Source organism: Macrotis lagotis, chromosome 1, assembly GCF_037893015.1.
Source record: "Macrotis lagotis isolate mMagLag1 chromosome 1, bilby.v1.9.chrom.fasta, whole genome shotgun sequence".
In the NCBI taxonomy this organism is placed as follows: Eukaryota; Metazoa; Chordata; class Mammalia; order Peramelemorphia; family Peramelidae; genus Macrotis; species Macrotis lagotis.
The window spans coordinates 924,655,432-924,673,883 of record NC_133658.1 but is presented as its reverse complement, the minus strand read 5'-3'; the positions used below and the strand labels follow the sequence as shown (position 1 = coordinate 924,673,883).

General features: G+C 45.0%; 2 pseudogenes; both read right to left on the bottom strand.

The window, feature by feature from the left end:
- Positions 1–9,416: 9,416 nt before the first annotated feature.
- LOC141509864 (putative 3-phosphoinositide-dependent protein kinase 2 pseudogene) lies at positions 9,417–10,938 on the bottom strand (annotated as a pseudogene).
- A 790-nt stretch (positions 10,939–11,728) lies between these two features.
- LOC141509858 (putative 3-phosphoinositide-dependent protein kinase 2 pseudogene) lies at positions 11,729–16,709 on the bottom strand (annotated as a pseudogene).
- Positions 16,710–18,452: the final 1,743 nt, after the last annotated feature.

The window sequence follows — 18,452 nt, the reverse complement described above, 5'->3', positions numbered from 1 at the left end:
AACCCTATCTGCCTCAGTTTCTATATTTTTAACTGGGATTTAGGATCAACATCTAACTCTTAGGGTTGTTGTGATGATCAAATGAGATAATGTATATGATTCGTGAAATTTCATGTTCTTGTTAATTGACAGCTAACATGGTGATTTGAGGACCATACAGGGAATTTTTTTTAGGTTTTTGCAAGGCAGTGGGGTTAAGTGACTTGCCCAAGGTCACACAGCTAGGTCATTATTAAGTGTCTGAGGCTGTATTTGAACTCAGGTACTCCTGACTCCAGGGCCGGTGTTCTATCCACTGCTCCACCCATACAAGGAATTTGATACTAGAACAATGCCTTTAACTCAAGGGAAGTTATGCATGGACTGATTCTAGCTTGGACTGTGGCTACAGAGGAGTCCTTCTGATATCTGTGCTTGGCCCCAGGTTGCTGACCCTCTTCATCAGCAAATGAGATGGACAAACTGAAGGTACCTTTTCCAATCTGGAATCCACCCAGTTTGGAAGGAATAACTCACCTGACCAATAAGATCGACAGTCCAGATTTACCATAGTTTTGAGTGAAGATTAATGTGTGAACAATAAACCCCTAACAGTTAGGTACAAGAAAATCATTTCACACAAACCAAATGGAAAAGACTTGACTTAGAAACAGTCTGCCTGAACAAGATGTGGGAGCCTCAGTGAATTACAAGTTTAATATGATTCTACTATGTGACATTTTCAGGGTCATTTGAGTTCATGCCAGACCTCCCCTAAATGAGTATTTTCTCAGAGGTCTGAGTGATGGGATACTGGGGACTAGAAGGAGGGATTATACAGTGCTGCTGCTGACCCACTAGGCTTCTCATTCTTCATCAGGAAACAAATGGAATTTGAAAATATCTACTCATAATATAATAATGATGATGATAGTAAGTAAATGAAATCATTTACTATTATCTATTACTAACCTGTGGCCCTTATAATTATTTTTTAATTGATCCTCACAGAAACCTGGGATTTATCCTGGTAGGTAGGAACTATTATTACTCTTATATTACGGTTGTAAAAACTGAGGCAGGGACGGCTAGGTAGTGTAGTGGATAGAGCACCGGCCTTGGAGTCAGGAGTACCTGGGTTCAAATCTGGCCTCAGACACTTAATAATTACCTAGTTGTGTGGCCTTGGGCAATCCTCTTAACCCCCTTGGCCTTGCAAAAACCTAAAAAAGAAAAAAAAAGAGAAAAAAAGAGAAAAAAAGAAAAAATCTGAGGCAGAAAGAGGTTAAATGTTTTGCCGAGATTCTGTGTGGGGGGAGCCAAGATGTCGACAAGAAGTGATCCAGTCTTAGGTGCTCTGTGATAAAGCTTGAAACTAAGGACTCTAACTAAACTTTTGAGAGACAGAACCCACAAAGGGAACCAATGAGGCAGTTCTCCCACTCAAGGTAACCTGGAAAAGAGCAGAAAGGCTCTGCTCCCCAGGGTCGGAGGGGTGGCCGCCGGAGCCAAGGAACTTCAGCCTCCTGGAGGCAGCCCCAGGGAGCTGGGAGCTGGGGCTCACAGCAGCGGGGGAGTCTCCTGAGCTATACCCGGGGAGCATGGGGCACAAAGTGAGGGAACAGCGGGGGACCTCTGCCAGAGTGAGCATGTGGAGTCCAGCCCTCAGGGCACACAGCAAGCAGCTTGGCCTTTCCCCAGCCCAGAGCAGGAAACAAGCAGGAGCCTCCAGGGCTTGAGCCCATTGAGCTGAGGGAGGGGAGTGAAGAGAGACTGCAGAGCTCTGTCCTCTGGCCCTGGAACAGGACTCTGGGGCTCTGACCACATTCAGATCCTGATAGCAGTCTAGGCCCCCTCATAGGACAGCAGCCCCCCCCACCTCACCCCCGTGGCAGAGGGGGCGCTTATGGTCATTCACAGACCAGGAGGGAGGACAGGGCCTTACACTCTGAGACCCTTGTGGGAGTGTCCCAAAAGCTCAGGAAGCACCCCAAAACCAGGCTCAGGCTGGGAAAATGAGCAAGGAAAGAAATAAGAGGAAGACCATTGAGAAATATTTTGCAAATGAGCCCAAGAAGGATCAAAATACTCAGTCTGAAGATGAGGAAGCACAAGCTCCTGCATCTAAAGACTCCAAGAAAAACAGAAATTGGGCTAAGGCTATGACAGAGCTCAAAAAAGACTTTGAAAATCAAATGAGGGAGTTGGAAGAAAAACTGGGAAAAGAAAGGGGAGAGATGCAGGAAAAACATGAAAATGAAGCCAGCAGCTTAGTCAAAGAAATCCAAAAAAATGCTGAAATAAATAGCATGCTAAAAACCAGCTTAGGTCAAATGGATAAAACAGTTCAAAAAGTTATTGAGGAGAAGAATGCCTTAAAAAGCAAAGTTGGCCAGATGGAAAAAGAGATAAGAAAACTCTCTGAGGAGAACAAATCCTTCAGACAAAGAATAGAATTCAGGGAGACTGATGAATTTACCAGAAATCAGGACTCAATACTTCAAAACCAAAAAAATGAAAAATTAGAAGAAAATGTGAAATATCTCATTGACAAAACAACTGATATGGAAAACAGAGTTAGGAAAGATAGTTTAAAAATTATTGGAATACCTGAAAGTCATGATCAGGAAAAGAGCCTTGACATCATTGTCAAAGAATTACTACAGGAAAATTGCCCTGATATTCTAGAAGGAGAGGGCAAAATAGAAATGGAGAGAATCCACCGATCCCTCCCAAGAAAGAGATCCCCAAAAAACAACCTCTAGGAATATTATAGCCAAGTTCCAGAACTCCCAAGTCAAAGAGAAAATATCACAAGCAGCCAGAAGGAGACAGTTCAAATATAATGGAGCTGAAGTCAGGATCACACAGGACTTAGCAGCAACTACATTGGAAGCTCATAGGGCTTGGCATATAATATACCGGAAGACAAAAGAGCTTAGAATGCAGCCAAGAATGAACTACCCAGCAAGGCTGAATGTCCTCTTCCAGGGAAAAAGATGGACCTTCAATGAACCAGGGGAATTTCAAATGTTCCTTTTGGAATGGCCAGAGCTGAACAGAAGGTTTGATCTTCAGATACAGGACTCAGGTGAAGCATGGAGATTGGAGGAGAGGGGGGAAATATGAGGGACTTAATGATGATGAACTGCATGTACTCCTGCATAGAAAAATGACACTGATAAAACTCATATGAACCTTCTCAGTTAATAGAGCAGGTAGAGCGAGCTTTTATAGTTGAAGCACAGGAGTAAGCTGAATTCAAAGATAAAATATGGTGTAAAAATGGAGTCAATAGAAAAAAAGGGAAATGTAATGGGAGAAAGAAAAAGGAGAGGGGGAATAAGCAAAGGTATTTCAAATAATAAGATTTTTTTATTACAATGAGCTATTGCAATGATATGGAAGGGGGAGGCAAGGGGGAATGAGGGAACCTTTGCTCTCATCTGAGGGGACTAGGAGAGGAAACAGCATATATACTCAATGGAGTATAGGCATCTGAAGTAAGAAGGAGGGGGGAGCAGGGGGAAGGGGTGGGGATGTGAATAAAGGAGGAGAGGATGGACCATGGGAGGAGAGTGGTGAGATATAACACATTTTCTTTTTTACTTCTTACAAGGGGCTGGGATTGGAAGGCCTGTCTAGGACCATGGGCCCAGGTGGATTCTGGGCCTAAGGGGTGGTATGGGGGCTCAGGGCTTCTTGGCCCCAGGACCAGGGATCTGTCTGCTGCACCACTCAGCGACCCTACAGCAGAGGCAGAGTAAAAGGAGAGAGAAAATGTAGTACATGGAAGTGTAGAAATAAGAAAGGAGGGAGTTGCGATCAGCAATGGCAAGGTTGGAAAAATATGGAAGCAACTTCTGTGATGGACTTGCCATAAAGAATGCGATCCACCCATGACAGAGTTGTTGGAGTTGGAACAAAGACTGAAGCACATTTTTTACTATTATTACTTGGGGGAGGGTGCAGGGCAAATGGGGCTGGGTGGCCTGCCTGGGGCCACATAGCAGAGTGATCTTTGGGTGTCTGAGTCTGGATTTGGACCCGGGTGCTCCTGGCTCAGGGGCCAATGCTCTGTCTGCCACCCAGCCACCCTTACTATGATTACTATTTTATTTTATTTTGGGTCTTTTTTCCCCCTTGTTTTTGGTTTTTGCAGGGCAGTGGGGATTGGATGGCTTGCATATCACATGGCTGGGTGATTGTTGGGTCTATGGGGCTGGATGTGGGCTAGGGTACTCGTGGCTCCAGGGCTGGTGCTTTGTCCATTGCACCACCTGGCCATACCTACAAGGCACCACAAAAAGAAGTACCTAGTTGCCAGGGCCCCAACATACCCAGACTTGCTGATAATAGCCCAGGCAGGCCTGGAAGTTTTAGGGAAAGGTGAGTGGTAGAGCATCGTCCCTTCAGTACTCACCAAAGAGAGGAACAAACTCCCTCCCCCCACTGCAACACAGGTCAATTAACTCCAAGCACTGTGGTGGAACCTGGTGATGCACTCAGGTCAGAGGTGACGCCCACTCCCAAGTCTGGGTCATCTGATCTTGAGGAGTGGGTGATGTCTTAGGAGTATGGATTAATTTGCAAGGTAGATCCGCTTCAAAGTGCACACACAAGTTTTTTGAATGAATACAAATTGATTTCAGAATACCTTTGTGTATCCCCATGTCCACAAGCATACATCAATAGGTCGGCTTGTGGGAAGCCAATCTGACATGTTTTAAGTTTCCTTTTCTGTCACTTTTTCCAATGAAATGGATTTGGAATCTGAGAACTCTTTCACAACTTAGTTCAAGTCATTTCCAGGTACACAAGACTGAATGTAAACTCAGCTCTTCATGTCTCCAGCCCTGCTTAGAGTCACAGTCATCTCAAATCATGTCGGAGTTCCACCTATGGAGTAGAAGGGGATGTTTTTGTCCATCCTGCCTCATCCTCTACCAACCTCTGTGTTAAAAATGATTGAATCTGAGGATTCTTTATTGTGTGTGTTTTTGTTTGTGTGTGTGGGGGGGGTCTGTAAAGCTTGATTTTTATTTTATGATTTTATTTCTGTTCCACTCTTATTTTGGTGGATTTTTAATCCATGTTTGTATCTCAGACACCAGTTCCTTTGACTATCTGTGAAAGCCCCTTTGAAGAATTATTTTTAAACACTAAAAACAAAATAGACATGATTAAAAGGGAATAAAATGTAGGATTAAAATATTTTTAAAACTCTAGTTTATGCAGTACAGATTCAGAACCATGGGAAAGACTCCTAGTGAGGAATAATCATAACTCTGATGTTTGTCCTTTGTTATCCATCAGGGAGGTGACATCATGACATACACTTGAATTGAATTTCAGTGAGGGGGTGCTGGGCTAAGTCATTAGCCTCACTTTCTCCTCCAAAATAATCTGGGTCTATTGACCAGATAAGAATCAGGACTACTGGAGATAGTCCTGGATTGGAGGAAAACAGAACTAAATGACTTGCTCAAGTTCACATAGAAGCAAGATATGAGCTTAGAGCCTCCTTACTAATGGACTGGTGGTGTAACCATTAGGCCACCTAGCTAGTATGAACAGCTTCAGTGAACACTATCAAGAAGGAAGAAATGTTTCTCTCAAGGCTGAAGTGGTGGAGAGGAAAGAGTGGAAGGCTCATCTCTTGGGCTCAAATTCTACCTCCATTTATTCTGGGTAACCTTAGGTACCTCCCTTGGCTTTCCTTTCTTAACTGAACAAATTCAATTAGTCCTCCTGTCCCTTTCAGCCCTAAGTTTCCAGGAAGAACCTCACCTGCGGGCTATCTATGAAGGAGACAGACAATCTTGGGCATGATGAGAAAGCAGGTCTTATTTTGGCTTCTATTCCCCAAACTAAGCTTCTCTCTCCTCATTGCTTCCCCATCCATGCCTGTGCTGCCACCTTCACCCCTTTCAATCCACCTTCAGACTCCTCAGCCCTTGGCTACTAGTGAGGGTGTTTACAACTGGGGAGCTATTAGTAAGCTAGTGTATTATAACCCACCCATATAAAATGCTTCAAAAAACCACTTAAAATAGATAGGGATTGAAATTAAGTTCTGGGGCCGGTAGGTGGCACAGTGAATAGAGCGCTGGCCCTGGAGTCAGGAGTACCTGAGCTCAAAATCGGCTTCAGACACTTAATAATTCCCTAGCTGTGTGGCCTTGGGCAAGCCACTTAACCCCATTGCCTTGCAAAAAAAACACTAAAAAAAAAGAAAGCAAGTTCTGTGACAGAGTTTAAGTTTTTGGAGGACAGTGAAGGCTTTGACTTATTAGAACATAAAAGCTTGGAAGGCAGAGGCTTTGGTGTTTTTTTTCTTCTGTAAGTATTTGGCACATCTGTGCTTATCAGAAGGCCTGGCATGTAGGAAATACTTAATGAACCCCTTGCTCCTTGAGGTCCTTTCCTCAGGTTTAAGAGACTTCAATGAGAATGTATGCACACAAAGTTAGAAAGCCTTGTTTAAGGGACTGTCCAAGTACTGAGAGTGTGACAAACAGCAATCCTGCATTCTTTTTCAGGAGTCTGCCATCTAATGGAATGCACTTTACACACTTCAGAGTTACCTCGGCTAGTTATTCCTGTATAGACACATTCCTAAAATCTCATAGAGAAAATGAGGGAAGGTATCTTAGAAGGACGCACCTCAGATTCACGATACAGCAAGAAGCGAGTTAGAAAGCAAAAGTAATTTATATGTTTTAAGTATATGTTCCAAAAGTGGACAAATAGAATCATAAAATAAAAATCAAGCTTCATGCACATGTTAATCCTCATACCACAGTCATCTTTGACACAAAGACTGGTAGAGGATGAGGCAGAATGGGCAAAGACATCCCCTTCTGCTCCATAGGTGGCACTCAGACATGATTTGGGGTGACTGTGATTCTAAGCAGGGCTGGCAATCCAAACTTCTTTGGGGGGCGTCAAAGAAGCACAAAGTAGAGAGCAGTTGTCAGGGTCCCGGGTCCCAGACAGTTGCCCATGAATGGTTCCAACATCTACCTTGATAAACTTTGTGGATCTTCTGGCACCACTTATTACCATTCCCACTTGGTTCTATTAGGTCCTGTGAGGTGTGTGAATCATAAAGGTTCTAAAATTCTTGATGTGCAGTGCAATTGTGGGGACTAAGGGATTTCTCTTTTTGGGACTTAGAGTTGAGGTCCTTCAGTGAGAAGGAACTGGTGACCATAGGGAAACAGGCCCTTCCTGGGAAAGAAACCCTACTGCTTGTCAACTGGGCCCATTTTCAGAAATAAAAAATTGTCTACAAACCAATGCCAGGGGTTTCCATGAGCCTGTTTCTCTAGTAAGTGTCTTTTTCTTCTTCAGAAAACTATAGGTCCAGCTCGAAAGAATTTTCAGCCAGATGATGAATGTAGCCTTCCACTGGATTAGAGGAAGGCTGGAGTGACCTTGGGACCTTGGCTTTGCTTCAGCCAATGATAGGGAAGAAGAAAAAGATGGAAGGAGGCTCTGGAGAATTTCAAAATTTCCAAAGTCTTTTTCCTCTTGAGTTGCAATGACTAATAATCCAGTGAATCTGTGGAGATGTCTGAAGATGCAGATCATCCCAGGTGATATTTTTCAAAGAACGGGTGACCCTCCAGGACTCCACAGCTCCCCATTTCTTCACTACCTAGTCGATTTGTACATTTTATAACCAGAAACATTCTCTCAAGGCATTTTGCCTTTTGGAAAAAGCATTCTGGCAAGTCAAATGCTAGTTTGAGGATCTTATTGAATATGAGATACACATTTTGAGCTTGGAAAGGGGCAGCCCTGTTGCCAGGTGATAAATCATGACACCTAGAGCCCACAGGTTGGAACTCTTATAAACATCTATTCCCATGAGTTCCATGGACATATAATTAACCCACGAAGGAGTTCAACCCTGCTTGATTAGCACCAGGAGGCAATGTTTTGGCTGATCCAAAGTCTGCAATTTGAATGTGCATGTCGCCATTTAAAAGGGTACTTTTGGGTTTCAGGTCCTTGTGAATAACATCCTGGTTTTGCAGGGATTCCAGAGCCTACACAATCTGCAGAATGAAAGTGGGTGCAGGCCTCATCCAAAGGACCCATTTTCTCCACAAAGTTTTGTAGATCTCCATTTCTGGAATAGTTGAGGATAAAATACAGTTTTTCTCTTCATCCTGAAAGGCAAAGTAAACCTCGACAAAGAAGGGGTGAATTCTAACTCTTTTAGATAACATGCAGTTAAAATAGATATGGATTGATTACAAGTTTTGTGACAGGGTGGAATCTTTTTCAGAAGAGAGTAGTGGGTTTTTTTTTGTTGTGGTTTGGTTTTGTTTCTTCAGGATCTTAATACCTCAGTGTTTATTAGAAAGGCTAGCATCTAAGAATCCCTTAATGGGCTCCTTGTTTTCTTGAGGAATCTCCCTCAGTTTGAAGAAGCTTCAATGAGAATGCAGGTAAAGTATTTAGTTTGTTCAAAAGGGACTATGTTAACTGCTGAGGATGTGACAAAAAGGCAAACCTGTACTGAATTTTCAGGATTTTGTAGTTTAATGGAAAGCCAATTGCCAAGAGTTATATTTGCCAGTTATTACTGGATAAATGCATTCAAGAAATCTTTTGGACATGGAGGAGGAAAGATAACTTATGAGGAACACTTCAGACACATAAAATCGCGAGATTCAAGGTGGTAGGTAAAAGAAGTTTATTTATTTCTCTTCCACCCATATTTATATATACATCCATGCATGTAAAAGGAAGAAAAACAATAAAATTTTAAAAGTCAACCATCACAGATACATTAAATAATCTCCAGGCTTCAATTACTATTCAAACACAGGTTAGTGGGGGCTGAGGCAGGAACGACAAAATCATCTATTTCTGTTACCCAGGTAGGATTCAAACATGACCTAGGATGGCTCTGTGGGATTCAAAGCAGGGCTGACATTCCAATATTCTTTTGATGGGTCAAAGATAATGAGGAAGAAAACAGCTGCCAAGGTCCTGGGTCCTTAGAGGGTTAGCTTTTCGAGACGAGTGACCCTAGATGGTTCCACCATCTGCCTTGACAAACTTCTTGGATTTTGTGGCATCCATTATGAGCACTCCCACTTGGGTCTATCAAGTGATGAGTCCTATTAGATGTGTGAATAGAAAAGACCCTAAAATTCTTGAATTCCAGTCACAGTTCTGGGAACCAAGGGAATTCATCTTTCCAAACTTAGCTTACACGATCCACATAGAGGTAAGGTCCTTCAGTGAGAAGGAAGTGATGAGTCTAGGCAAACAAGCTCATGTTTGCTAGCAAGTCTTTTAGCTGGTCATCTTGTCCCATTTTGAGTATTTCATGATTGTTCACTAACCTATGCCATGTGTCCCCTGAGCCTCCTTCTCTAGTAAAAGCCTTTTTTCCCCTTTCGAAATGTCTTGGTTCATTTCCAAAGACTTTTCACCCATTTCATGAATTTAACCACATGACCTGGTGACTGCTGGTGCGAACTTGGTTCTCCTTTAGTTGAGAAACCAGAAGATGAAGGTGGATTAAGACTTTGGCGAATGGCAACATTTCTCAAACCATTTTTGCCTTTAGACAGATAGACTAAGAATCCAGGGACCCGTGGAGGTGTCTGAAGATGCAGGTGTCCCAGGGCATGTTTGCAAAGAATGGGTGCTCCTTCAAGGCCCCATAGCTCCCCATTTCTTCACAGCCTAATCGATTTGTGGGATCTATGACCAGAAGCTTCCCCACCAGGTCTTTTGCCTTTGGGAAGAATTCTTCTGGGAAGTCATAGGCGAGGCTGAGGATCTTGGAGAATGTAAGACTGTCATGGTGGGTTAGGAAAGGGTGCAGCCCTGCTACCAGGTAGTAGATCACACACCCCAGGGCCCACAGGTCCAAACTCTTACAGGCATTTTTCCCTAGGAGGAGCTCCGGACACATATAATGAGTCGTACCCACGAAGGAGTGGGCACTTACCTGGCTACCCAAGGGCAGCAATCTTTTGGCCAATCCAAAGTCTGCAATTTGAATGTGCATATCGCCATCTAACAGGATGTTTTCGGGTTTCAGATCCCTGTGAATGATATCCAGGCCGTGCAGGTATTCCAGAGCCGACACCATCTCTGCAGAGTAAAACCGGGCGCAGGCCTCGTCCAAAGGCCCCACTTTCTGCAGAAAGCTCTCGAGATCTCCATTCTGGGCGTAGCTGAGGACAAAATAGAGTTTCTTCTTGTCCTGGAAAGAGCAGTAAAGCCTGACACAGAAGGGGTGGTCCAAGCGGGCCAGGATGTCCAGTTCGCGGTAGACATAGCAAACCTGGTTCTTTTCCTTTATTTTCTTTTTCTTCAGGATTTTAATCGCGAAGTCCCTGGAAGTTGCCAGCTCCCTGCCCAAGACCACGGTGCCGAACGCTCCTTCCCCCAGGACTTTTCCCAAAGCGAAATCTTTGGGCTTCTTGCTCCAGCGTTGGGTCGGATGCAGGTCGTGCCAAGGAGGGCTGAGCCCAGCCTTGACTGCAGGAGCGGGGGTCCGGGGGAGCCTCAGAAAGCGGTGGTCGAGGATCGGTACGCATCGTTGGGTTAGATGTGGCTATTGGCACGGTAGCTCTGAAACACGACTGGCTTGGGGAGTTCTTCCCCACAGCCAGGCCTGCACGGATGTCACCCTCGAAGTCTTTCCCCTCAAGCAGCTTGGCAGCTGCAACTTCGAGCACCTCAACCCTTGGATGCTGTCAGAGATATTCCCTCCAGCGGAGGGAATTATTTAACTATGGTAGTTGGTCCCGCCCTCTCTTATTCCCTCCCCTTCCCACTTCCCTTTTGTGTCCCTCCTATGGAGCACAACCTTCATGGGCGGGTGCTCGCACCCCAGGCGTTAACACCTCCGATGTTCTCACAGAGAGGTGAGGGACCTGCGGTAGAGTCTCTGCTGTCTGGATTGCACTGATGAGCCATATTCTGACACTCTGCAACTTTCCTCCCAAAGACTGATGGCCTTTGGTCTTATTTAGAACCAAGGACAGCGACCATGGACCCAACAACCCAGGAAGCCTCATAATCAAGATCTGTAGCGTGAATGATTGGATTAACCACCCCAATCTCTAACTAAACTCACTCAAACTGGTTTAGCATTTTTAGGGTTTTTTTTGCAAGGGAAATGTGGTTAAGTGACTCGCCCAAGGCCACATGGCTAGGTAATTATTATCTGAGGCCGGATTTGAACTCAGGTGCTCCTGACTCCAGGGCCGGTACTCTATCCATTGTATCACCTAGCAGCCCCTGGTGTAGCATTTTTGACCAGGAGGTTTGATTGTGCTAGTGAAGGCAATGACTCCAAATAACTTGCCTCCACTAAGGCTAAGAAGCTCCTCCATCACCTTCCTAGCTTTACGTCACCCCCTGCGGGCTTCCTGGGACTGGACCAAATTATTCTATCTTCTTCTTTTTCCTCTTTCTTTCTTGAGACTTCCACAAACCCAATATAATTCAGAAAAAAAATAATAAATGATACTTTATTGATTGATGAATCCATTTTCTTGTCTTTGTGTTTCAAATATATTGAAATGGATGAAAAGTCTTTGGAGGTGGGCCCCCAGGTTTGTTGACTGAATGACGAGAGTTTAAAAAGGTTTTCTCCTAGCTTTTCTCTTAAGCACTTAAATATCTAGTTCTTAGAACTAAAAGAAGGGCTTTTAGGCGGTCCTGGATATCCAGTAGCCAGGCCACACGGCTTGGGCCTCTTCCTTCATGATTTGCTTTTGTCCAGCATTTCCATCGAGTAGACCTGGGAAGTCTCCCCCTCCGTAATCAGGACCACTGGGGCGAACTCTCCTGTAGCCAGAACTTTGACAAAAGGGAAGGCTTCGGGTTTCTTGCTCCAGCCCTTCTCCGAAAGCAAGTCCTCTCGAGGGGTGCTGGGACCTGGCTGGGGGCATTAGGGGTTCCTTGGAAGCCTGGGTATCCTTTATTTGAGGAGCAGGCTGTATCGTTGGGTTAGGAGACCTGGAGACTGTGGCACTAGCTTTGGGTTGCGTTCCATCCACACCTGCTGGTTTCCCTAGGCCTCCATTGGTGACCCCTCAAAGTCTTTCCCCACTGGCTGTTGGACAATTACAAAACAACGATTCTCTAGCCTTCCATGCTGTCAGACTCTCCTCTATCCCCCCAGCCAAGTGGCTTAGTAATGTGTGACAGCTTTGTCCCGCCCTCTCCTTTAACCTCCCATTCCCCTTTCCTGTCCCTTCTTTTGGGAATCTTCACCCTTCATCGTCCCGTGTTTGCCCTTGAGGGGTTAACACCTCCGGCCTTTGCACAGACTCCCTGTTCCATCCAAGCTTGAGTCTTTGCGGTCTCTATGGTACTGAGCAAACAAAGCCTGCCGCTTCCCTCTAATTCAGTGATGTCCTTTGGGTCTTCATTCAGAACAAACCATAGCCAATGAGCAACCAACAAAAAACCGCCTCCATGGAGGCTTGTGGAGTGAGGTACTGGGAAGACCACTCCTACCTCTAACTAGCCTCTTTCTTATCAGCGAAGTTGTGTTTCTGACCTGCAGATAAGATTGTGTTAGCAAAGGTAGTTGCTCCAAATAAATTCCTTCCACTGGGACTAAGGAAATCCCCTTTCTAGCCTTCTGGGTTCCTGGGGGATCCCCAGGGCAGAAGAGGTGATTGCATCCTTTTTTGTCTCTATCTCTCCTGAGCCTATCACAGACCCAGCATACAATGCAGAAACACTTACTTAATAAAGGATTCTTGGATGACAGATGAATACTTTCTTAGCGGATAGAAAGTTCCCCAGACCCTAAGGGATTTTTCAAACCCTTTTTCTTTCAGATGCCTCGGGGGTGCGGGTGGTGGAGGTGGGACTTGACCAAATAAAGAGACCTTCAACCACCACAAGCTTTGAAAGGTTTTCTCTCAAGGTTTTTCTCCCAGCAACCTAGATGTCTGTTATTTAGCATGAAGGCTTCATTTCCTTTATCGATTTCTCCATTCCTATTTGCCGAATTTCACACCTCTGCTACCAATCCTGCTCCCGCTTGAACCTCACCACACTGCTGGAAGGAAGGTATTATTGTTCTCACTTTAGAGATGAGAAAACTGCAACAGACAGATGCAATGACTGCCTCCGTGGGCACACCAGAATCCAAGCCCTTTCTGGCTTCTGAAGGCTGATTGGAAACTCAGGTCTTTCTGTCTGTTGGCTCAGCTCTCTTACGGAACATGGTGTCTTATGATGTTTGTGTCTTGGATCCCAGTTCCTTTAATGGTCTAAGCAAGTGACTTCTCAGAATTGTACATGTGAACACTTAAAAAAGGTGAAGACCATCACATGGGAATCAAATATATGACCCAAACATGTCAAACGCAAATGGATGGAGCTCAGATGCAGAACCCATGACTAAGTCACCCATTAAGCCAAGTGATTTTCTTTCCCTGAAAGATACACTGACACGAGGGACGGGATGCGTGGACATGTACCTGAATGGAACTGGAGTGAGGGGTTGCTGTGTTAATTCAGCTGCCTCAGTTTCTCTCCAAGAGTCACCTAGGGGTCTGTTAGAAAGGGGAGAATTATAGATAGCCCTGCATTAGAGGGGATCAGGGTCAAACCGCTTGCCAATGGTCACAACGCTAGCAAAGTTCTCATACTGGTTTGGAACTCAGGTCCTCTGGAAGTGAGTGCTAAGCCTCTTTCCACTCTATCATCTAGCTGACTTAGTAATAACAGCTTCAATGAATAAAGCAAGAAGGAAGAATCGTTTCCTGGGAGGTTGGGACAGTGTAAAGCAAAAGAGTGAGAGGTTCAAATTTTGCCTCCATTCATTCCTGTGACCTTAGATTCCTCGTGGACTTTACTTTCTTCACTGGATAGACTCCGTTATCCTTCATGCCCCTTTCAGCCCAAAGATTCCAGGAGGTGCCTAATCTAAGTGGCATCTTAGAAGGAGACACTCGGCCTTGAGCGAGATGAGCCAGGCGGCTCTGAACTCATCTCTTTGGTTTCTATTTCTCAAGTTGAAATCCTCTACCCCCCCCACGCCCCCTTTCATCCATCCATGTGTGAGCTGCCATCCTCACCCTTTCACTCTACTTTCAAATGCCTCAGGACTTGGTTACCCATGATTGTGGGTGGAGACGTGTCACTGAGGTAGTGTACTATCCCCCTCCGAGATTTTGGCTTGTTGTTTTGTTTTGTTTTTTTTTTTTTTTTGCAAGGCAGATGGGGTTACATGGCTTGCCTAAGGCCACACAGCTAGGTAATTATTAAGTGTCAGAGACCGGATTCGAACCCAGGTTCTCCTGACTCCAAGGCTGGTGCTTTATGCACTAAGCCACCTAGCCACCCCTCGATGTTCTTCCTTCAACGCAGTTAATATAACTAGGGCCTGATTCAAAACTCTCGTTCCCAATGTAAGTCTCTGGAGGGCAGGGAATGCCTTGACTCTCATTGGAAGACAAACTGGGAAGGCAAAGGCTGTGGGATTTGTCAAATTTGCTTGTTTAGTGTGTTTGTCTTTCGGAGCTTGGCACAAGTTTCTGTGAGAAAGTCTTTCCCCTAGGGAGTCCGTGATAGCTTCCTTACTCCCTCCAGGCCCCTCCTTCAGTGCTTAGAGGCTTCAAAGACAACATATGCATTGTGAGTCCAGATGGATTTTACAGCATTTACTTCGTTCGAATGCCCGGCTCAGTGGTAAAGGCAGGAAAAGACCAAGCCTACAAAGGCCTCTCTGCTGCTTGCTGTGGAATCGAAATAACTTGTGCCTTAAGAAAATTCTATACGGCAGTTTTTCCTGTGGAACTATATTCATGAAATCTTATGGAGAAGGAGGAGTGAAGGACACGTTGCAGGACACCTTCTCGTTCATAAAATTACAGGAAGCAAGGTAGAAGGTTGAAGCAGTTTATTGATTTCTGACACATGCATGCAAACTACATACCCATATTTATGTACAGCAGATTTGGAATACAATAACAAATTAAAAATCAACATTCAGCAGAAAAAAATAAAGAATCCCCAGGCTTCAAAGATCAATGAGAGAGAGGCAGGTGGAGCAGGAGACATCAGGGATAAAAGATGGGATTGAGATATCACTACTGATGTCAGTTTGTGATTCTAAGCAGGGCCGGCCATCCAAGGTTCTTCTTCAGGGTCAAAGAGTCCAAGAGAGAGATAGCAGTTGCCAGATGCCCGATCACTCTCCAGGGAAGCTTTCCTTGAGAAAATTCTCGATCTTTGGCCAGATTTGGGATATTTCCATAGGAGACTGCCAGGTGACGGATCGTTACGTGGGTGAATAGAAAAGGTCCTCAAATTCGTGACTTCCAGTCACTGTCGGGCAGACCAAGGGATTTCTGCTTTCTATCTTTCCTGACAAGATCCATGTGATTTGACTTGAAGTCCTTCAGTGAACAGGGACTGGTGATGGCAGGTAAACGTGTCCTTCCGGGGGAAGGAGCCCTCCTGGTGCTTCTCACCTGCTCTCACTCTCGGTATTTTGGTATTGTCTACAAGCTGTGGCCATGGGTTCTCACTCGTCTGTTTCTCCAGTCCTTTTACTTCTTCTGAAAATTCTAGGGAAAGTTCCAAAGACTTTTCACCCAGTTGATGAAGATAGTCACAGGCCCAGTGGACTGTTGGCGTGAGCCTGGCTCTGCGGCAGTTAAGAAATGGCAAGAAGCTGAAGGAGTATTTAGGCTGCGGAGAACGTCCACATTTCCAGCGTCCTTTTCATCTTCAGATGTGAAGACGAGGGATCCAGGGAGGGGTGGAGGTGTCTGGAGATGCAGGTTGTCCCAGGGGATGTTATCAAAGAATGGGTGCTCCTTCAAGGCCCCATAGCTGCCCATTTCTTCACAGCCGAATCGATTTGTGGGATCTATGACCAGAAGCTTCCCCACCAGGTCTTTTGCCTCTGGGGAGAATTCTTCTGGGAAGTCATAGGCGAGGCTGAGGATTTTCTGTAATGTAAGATTCCAATTTTGAGTTTGGAAAGGGTGCAGCCCTGCCATGAGAAGGTAGATCACGCACCCCAGAGCCCAGAGGTCTGAGCTCTTACAGGCACTCATCCCCAGGTGGACTTCCGGGGCCATATAAAGGGGTGTTCCCACCAAAAATTTCGCCCTGGCTTGCTTAGCCCTGGGGTGCAATCTTTTGGCCAATCCAAAGTCTGCGATTAGAATGTGCATGTCGCCATCTAAAAGGATGTTTGCGGGTTTCAGGTCCCTGTGAATGATATTCAGGCCGTGCAGGTATTCTAGAGCCGACACCATCTCTGCGGAGTAAAATCGGGCGCAGGCCTCGTCCAAAGGCCCCACTTTCTCCACAAAGCTCTCGAGATCTCCATTGCGGGCGTAGTTGAGGACAAAATAGAGTTTCTCTTCATCCTGGAAGGCAAAGTAAAGCCTGACCAGGAAAGGGTGGTGCAGGCGGGCCAGGATGTCCAGCTCCCTGGAGACAAGCCGGTCCTTCTTCTTCTTACTGATGCGTTTTTTCTCCAGGATTTTAATGGCGTAATCCCTGGAGGTTGACACCTCCCGGCCCAAGACCACGGTGCCAAAGGCTCCTTTACCCAGGACTTTGCCCAAAGTCAAGTCTTCGGGTTTCTGGCTCCAGTCTTGCCTGGGATACAGGTCCTCCTCGGGGATGCTGCGCCCAGGCTTGGCGGTGGTAGTGCGGTCCCAGCAAGTGCGGAAAATCGTTGTTTGGGCATCAGGCTTCATCGCTGAGCTAGAAGAGGGGCAGACTGTGGCTCTAGCTTTGACTTTACCCACAAGGCAGGATCGACTTGGCCACACTAGGCCTCCTGGGATGCCCCTCTCGAAGTCTGTCCCCTAAGTCAGCTTGGCGGCTCCACACTCGAGATCCTCCAACCTCGGAGTCTGCCAGAGAATGTCTTCCTGCCCTCCCGCTGTGCCTTTTATTGAACTCTGGTGGCTTGGTCAGACCCACTGTTTCTCCGCCCCTTTTGGTCTGTCCTCTCCAGCAGCCCCTCCCATCCCCTTCAGGTCTTCACACCTCAGGTGTTAACTCAGATCCTGTGACCGAGTGTGGCCGAGCATCCGGACCTGTTCTTGACCTCCCCAGTCCGGGGGGGACACTCAGTGACTCATTCCTAAGATTTTGCTGACCTTTCGTCTTCTGGGTTAGAAGGCAAGGTCCTACCAAACCGGTTGGCCTGGGTTCCTTCCTTTGAACTCCTCCGGTTCATATCCTTAGATTATTTATGGAATGGACCATGATTCTTTTCGGTCTATATGATACATACACATCTATATACATGTATGTGTCTGTGTGTTTGTCGCTCCCTTTTTTCAATGCAAAGAGGACCTTTATCACAGAAACTGACTGCAAATTTTCCTCCCTATTTATTACTTTATGCGATGAAAATTGTTCCTTTCATAGTCTTTGGGCCTGTGTGTTCCTGGCTTGATCGTAAACATTTGTTTCCCCGATCCACAGATATTGTAGATAATTTCTCACCATATTCCTCTAAGCTTTTCCAGTGTAATCTTTTTATTTAGGCTAAATGTGTATTTGGATCTTAATTTAGCAGAAGAAAACCTTAATAGAAATGTCATTTCTTACATCATATTTCCAAATTTACTAGCAGCTCAAGCAGGGACTTCTTTTTCCAGGATCTCTGTTTTTATTATTAGATGCACTTCCTTCTAAGTATTATCTACTCAATATGTCTCCATTGATTGTTCTCTCTGAAAGTAGTCTGAAATGATTTTAATCACCATAGCTTTCAAACATAGTCTCTGATTGGTCATTGGTAGGCTTCCTTCATCCTTGGTTTTTCTTTTTCATTAATTCTCTTAGGAACCTGGACTTTTTCTGTCCCGTAAATGGCACTATACTTTTATTCTCAAATGTTGAAATAATTCAGTAGTACTTAGATACGTCACTGACTAATTAAATTTAGATAGCATCGGTTTTTTTAAAAATAATACTGGACCATCCTACTCACGAACTATTATTGTTTCTCGAGAAGTCATTATTTTTTTTATCAACTGTGATTTGCAGTTAAAATTATAGAATTCCCTTGCATTTCCTGAGAAGTAGATAGTTTAGAATTTTAACAATATTGTAGTTTTTAAATGAAATTTCTCTTTCTATTTCTTTTTGCTGAGTCTTATTTGTATTACTCAAAACCACTCGTATTCATCGGCCCTGGAGTCAGGAGTACCTGGGTTCAAATCCGGTCTCAGACACTTAATAATTATCTAGCTGTGGGGCCTTGGGCAAGCGATTTAACCCCATTTTCCTTGCAAAAACCTAACCTCCCCCCACTCATATGATGTGTGGCTTTATTTTTAATTTTACTCTTTCTTCGTTGAAACTGTTCCAGCTACATTCAACGGGACGCTCTAACTGCTTTGTGTCTATGATCATATCTTCTCTTACCAAAATATTCATTTTTTCCTTTAGCTATGCTCATTCTCTAATCCCCCCCCCCCTTT